Genomic DNA, 6,000 nt, shown 5'->3' with positions numbered 1-6,000 from the left:
GACATACAAGTGGATAGAAGCATCCCCCTGAGCCCACTCTCTGGGGAAGGAGAAGGAAAGATCTCCTCATTCTGAGATCCTGCAGTTCTTGCCAACCTCCTCCCCTTACACTTCCTTCCTCTCCTTTAACTATTCCCAGCCAATGGGCTGATTTGTTCTCATTAGCTCATCACCCTCCTGCTTAATTAAGTCATTAAGCACCCATCTCCCAATTAAGTCCACTCCCAGGGGGGGGGAACAGATAGTACCTTAGTGACCAGAGTGTTGAGTCAGCTCTAGGCTACTAGTACTCTGTCACAAAGTGGTATGCAGTTAATAAATCTTCTGAGCACAGAGAAGAGCCTTCTGTCACTTGGGTGAGATGGTAAGCTATGCATAGGCACACTTTTTGAATATGGAAACTGTTGAGGGAAATGGAGGTAGTGGGTACAAACATTTTTTCCCCAGGGACATGGGTTATGCTGAAAGGTCTGGTTCTTAGTTTGTGTTTTTCATATGTTCTGTGTCTTTGCCATCTAGAATTGGTCATGTCCATTTAAATGTGACTTGTTTATACCTTCCAATAAGTCTGGGTATACTGCAGCCAGATGGTGTGGAATGGGAGAGGAATATTTTGCAGGGCTGACTATTGACATAGAAGGGATTATTTTAATTAGCTCAAGACCAGATGCTGAATGATAAATGAACTCTAATTCACTGTCCCCTTTTGCTACAATGAACATTGATCACTGAGAAGATGGAAATCCCATCCTGCTGTGAACGGAGTATATACAGCCCATTTATAGTCCAACCCCACCCCCATCTTTGGGTTTGACCTTGTTGGGAGTTGAAATAACAATGCCCAACAGAAACCTCAGTCTAAGCATTCTCCCTAAGCTTAAATGTTCATAGGGTTTTCCCTGCAGAGACCTTTCTGTTGCTGACCCTGCTTCCTTCTGCCCAGAGAATAGTTTCCACCTGCCTTAGATCCTGGAGGAAGTAACAAACTGCAGCTGCTACAATGAGACAGCAGAGTTTAGGCAGCAGCTTTGTGCAGGATTCTAACACCTGCTTACTGGGGTGGGGGGGGGCGGTGTCAAAAGACACCTCTGAGCCAAGTGCAAGGTGTGCTCTTGTTTCCTTACTCTCAAAGAGCCCTGTTGTTGCCTGAGAAATCAGTGTTCTTGCTCTGTGTGGGGTTTCCCTTTCCATGGCAAAAGCCAGGAGGAGCTGGAAGTATCCTCCCCATGACAACTAGTCAGTGTGAGGACAGAAAGAAACCTACCATGAGTTGGCTGACCAGCCTCCTTACTCATAGGTGAATTCCAGCAGAAGGACCCCCAACCAGTCGGAGATAGCAGCCTTTGTAATCCAACAGTCTGCATATGCACCCACAGGGCGTGATATGCAGCATGCACCGCGCTGATCAGAAGAGAGGCCAAATGAGTAGTCCTGGGTATCTCATCCCCTGAGCTACACCAGCTACCCACATGAAAATGACCGGTGTAAGCCTCTGGGACCCTCTTCCAGTCCCATTTTGGCTAGGGAACATCAGAATATTAGGTAGTCTGAGTGGTGCACCCTATTTAATGGTGTCGGAAGCAGCTGCTCTTAGAACTATTGGTGCTGCAAGCCAGGCTTGCAGATTTCCTGTTGAGGTAGTTGCTCCTTGCTCAGTCGCAGCAAGGCATGCTACAGTTAGGGCTGCTGTCTTATTTCTGCTCGCTCATCATCCTTCTCAGGATGGCTTTCATTTCCTCATTCTGATCACATTCCTCCCCTCATGTATAATCAGTTGGAGTTCTTGCCCCTGTTCTTAACAGAATGTATAGAGTCCAGACTTAGCTCCCTGTCACAGGTATGTTAGCAGCTGGCTGTCAGCAGGCTTTCAAACTTTCCCCAAGTGACAGCACCTTCTCTGACCCTTATGGAGATTCTTTGGTTGTTTTCTGCAATCATATTTGATGCTGTAGCTCTCTGTATGCTCTGTCAATTAGCAAATCCGTGCTGGCACCCAAGCCTACTGTGATTTTAACGGGTTAGGATTGCATTAACTGGAAGCCAGATTCATCCCTTGTATATGCCCATTAACATGATCCTTGACTTCGGTATAGTTATATCAGGGATGATTTTGGCCCTGGTGATTTTAAACGGTTGATAAGGTGGACAGTACACAATAGCGCTCTCTGAATATACATGATCGACTGTCTCTCTTAGTCTATGAATGGATTTTATTCTCGTCAAATGTTTTCTTTGAGAGCCTGGTTCATGTTCTGTTCATCTCTCAACTACTTTGGTTTGCAACACTTTGGAAAACAATGGAATTTTGCACAGGATGTACATGGTATCCCTTGACCTTGAAAGGCGCCCTTTCCTCTGTGGGTGATACTGATAGGTACCATCACGATTTCAGTGTAAATTGGTGTGGCACTTAGATTTATTTTCAGATATAGGCTCCTATCTTTAGAGGGTTAAGCCAATGCATTCTGTTCACTGGCACAGAACAACTCCTTTCAAAACCCTTTGCTTGTTTTATCCTCGCATCTAGGAATTCTGAGCTTTCTGAAATTCTCCCAAAGTTAAACAACTTCCTTAACATGAGCACAGTTGCTTTAAGTTGTCTCCCTCAGTTCCTGGGGCTGTAAACGTGAGGAGCAACTCAATATGATTTTCTATTTCTATTCCTTTCTCTATATCATTACATTCACATGTGGCTGCTGTGATATGAGTCCAGTGATTCCCCACACTGTTGTCTGCATTGCCCAAAGATATTTATTTCATATTCAACATTTTTCATAGGCATTAAGTTTCCAGTCAGTTTTCTAACTGCTGTAGTGAAGTCATCTGCATTTCCTGTATATCAGTGCAGTATCAAAAAAAGATATATGCATGGTCCCGGCAAGGTGAAATATCATGTATCTTTTGTAACATTGCCTGTAGTGCTGAACAAAATGAGGAGATGCAAATCTCTGAAACTATTTATTACAAATAGTTCCTACAAAGTCTAGTCTGGTTCTCTACCCAACTGAAGAGAAAATAAAAGGCATGCATCCCTGCTCTGTTATGCTGGGGCGTTGCGTGCTAGTGTCACTCCCTGGCAGAACTCATTTCAAACCAGTGTAAGACGTTCTGCTGTGGAGCAACACCAGCCCAGAACCAGTGTAACAGAGCAGATAGTCATGCCCCAGAATGGTCAGGGCAGACATTCTGGTGCAGTAGGACAGAGCTTATCGGTTGGACTTAATGACATTTTTTTTTATTAAAAGTAACGCCTAGAGATCCCAGCTGAGACTGGGACTCCATTGTGCCTGTGGCAGACAAAAGTCTACAATGTAAAAGAAAAAGGCTGGGAGGAGAAACAGGCACAGAGGGGCAGTAACTTACTCAAGGTAAGACAGCAGGTTGGTGTCAGACTCAGGAATAGAGTTTAGGTCTCCCCAGCCCCAGTCCTGGGCACTATCCACAGGACCATGGTGCCTGGTGTAACTCAGCTGAAGTCAATACAATTACCCCAGGAATGAATTTAACCTATTATTTTACAACTGCAGAAGTTAGAGATGAGAAGATGAGTTAGATTATCTAAGCCATTCCCTTGCCAGTGTAGAGGTATAGTCATTACTGTACATCATAACAATAGAAATAGGAAAAATCCTTTGATATAGTTCTGTTAACATTTTGATAAACTGTTAGCATATTGAAACAGAAAAGAGATCCATTCTTTCCATATATAGAAGGGAGGTAGCTGTTCTTTCCATATCACTTTTTACATAATTTTGAACAAAGTTAGGTGTTATTTCCCTTCCATCACAATCCTTCTGCTTGTTGCTTTTTAAAAGGCATTAACAAGACACAGATGGCAAGGTGTAGAAAACTCTTTCCAGCTGTAACATCTGGCTTCTTGATGAGCTCCACACGTTGGGGGCTTCTTTAGGTCTTGCCATGCGGTATGGCTGATAATTGACTGCCTGCCTGTGATACCTACCTGGTTTTATATCCTCTTATCCACATATTTCAAAGGAGAATGAGGGGCTCTTTTAAGACTTCCAGTTTCATTCCCACTGACGTCAATGAGGATTTTGCCATTCACTTTAATTGAAGTAGGACCGAGTTTTGGATCCTTCCTACCATACATATGCAGTTTGTCGTATAGCCCCAACTGTGTTTTAGTAAGGATTTGCATCGATTTCTCAAGACAGATCTCTTGGCAAAGCCCTCTTGTTAAGTACATATATTGTGCACTATGGCACTTTTAGTCTGTTATTGTCTAAAACTGCCTGTGCCTGACTGCAACCTCTGCTTTGTTGCAGGGATTTGTTTTTGGCTCTCATACCTCAACATACCAAGAAAATTAACAGCTTCCTGTAGAAGCAAAAACTGTACATATCATGTTTCTAGAAATAAGAATTATGCGCTAAATTTAAACCATACATAGGTTTTTTTTTAAAAATGCCAGTTTGCTTTCCAATGAGGCCACTTAATTAAATCTGATAGTGAATCATACATCACAGTATGAAAAGGAAACCAACAAAATATCCCAGAACAATGGTTAAAAGTAGCATGCTTAGCATAATGTGTAGTTTCACTTTTTATGCATCTCATGTTTCCTAGTCTCAATTAGGTAACTGTCTGTTTCTTTCTTTTCCCAGAGTTAATGTTCCATTAATAAAGCATCATGCTGAATAGGATGGCAAGGGAATGTTTATACTCACAAACTTGCATTAGCTATCCTCATCCAATCTGAATTAAAAAATAAATAACACAGCTGAAAACCTTTCTCCAAGAGCTGGAGGATTTTTACTGAATTATTTAGGGCATATGCATTTTAAAAGTATTTTTAGCTAAAGATTAATAGGGCTAATATCTGTTAATAGCCATAAATTTCCCAATGATATGCTATCCGTCTCTGCTGTGAGGGGAAGAAACATATTCCCTTCTCAACTGTAGATCATAGGGGCTCTGTTTGTATGATAAACAGAACATTAGTGTAATTGTGGCTGTGCTATAACTCCATTGAAAATCACTATATTTTCAGAGTGGTTGGGAACTGAAATATTTAACTAAGGAAGCCAAGCATAGCCTTTTCATGATTGTTATCTTAGCCAAACAGAGACGATTAGCAGCAGTTAGGATGATGTTTAAATTAGAAGTGTGTGGGGCTGAAAATACATGATTGCTACCCACTTCTAGCAGCTGGTTTGGAAGCAAGAAATATCCAGTTTCAATATGAACTTCCTCTGCTGGCCAGCCATTAAAAAAAAAGGTCTGGGCATTTCAGAGCTGTTATTAATTACTTAGCAGAGATGTTTATGTTGGGCTTATCAACAGGAAATTAGAAGAAAGTTGGGAAAATCCTAGGAAAATATGAGAGCAAATACCTAAGCGTCTTCAAAGTGGTTTTGTTCCATATTGTATCACCACATCCCACTGGGAATCAGCCCACTTTTGGATCACCTATTATTGGGTAAAATGTTCTATGGAGTACTGACATTTGATGCTATTCACAGACTCTTGCAGTAAGGAAAGGCAAATGCAGTGCAGAGTATCTGACAAACTTGCGGGACGCCTAAGAAGTTTGGAGAAGTAAGAGTGAAGAAAATCGATGGCTCCACCCATTATAGGGGACCCAAAACAGTTATATAGGCTGATGCCATTAAAGGGGCCATGCTGCGGCAAATGAGGCCTCTTAAAAGCCGGCTGGTCATTATTGTGCCCTGGTCTTGTGGGGAGGGGGACATAGAATGCAACTTTCTCCATTGGTAGCTGGCAGGATCTTCTCTGCTCTTGGGAGGATGAGACTCCAGAACACAGACACTTGTGAGCAGCTTCGGTGTGATCAGAGATGAGGATGCAAAGGCCAAAAGTCTGCACTGGATAAGCCAAGAGAAAGGACCCCTGCAGAATCCTCTTAGCTTCACTAGGGGTCCCACTTGGGGCTCTGCCAAACCTCAGTCAAAATAAAATGCACCTTAGGGTGGCACTTCCAGGCTTCATTTAAGCAGGAGCATTGGTTAACCAGGGTTC

General features: G+C 42.5%; 1 long non-coding RNA gene across 1 annotated transcript in view; it reads left to right on the top strand.

The window, feature by feature from the left end:
• Positions 1-238: 238 nt before the first annotated feature.
• LOC120372710 overlaps positions 239-6,000 on the top strand; it is a 68,538-nt gene continuing 62,776 nt past the window's right edge. Inside the window, exon 1 of the long non-coding RNA XR_005585131.1 lies at positions 239-364. This is a non-coding gene — a long non-coding RNA (uncharacterized LOC120372710). The remainder of the gene's footprint in view (positions 365-6,000) is intronic.

The sequence above is a fragment of the Mauremys reevesii genome, linkage group 9, assembly GCF_016161935.1.
Source record: "Mauremys reevesii isolate NIE-2019 linkage group 9, ASM1616193v1, whole genome shotgun sequence".
Taxonomy (NCBI): domain Eukaryota; kingdom Metazoa; phylum Chordata; order Testudines; family Geoemydidae; genus Mauremys; species Mauremys reevesii.
This window is presented reverse-complemented; position numbering and strand designations above follow the sequence as displayed.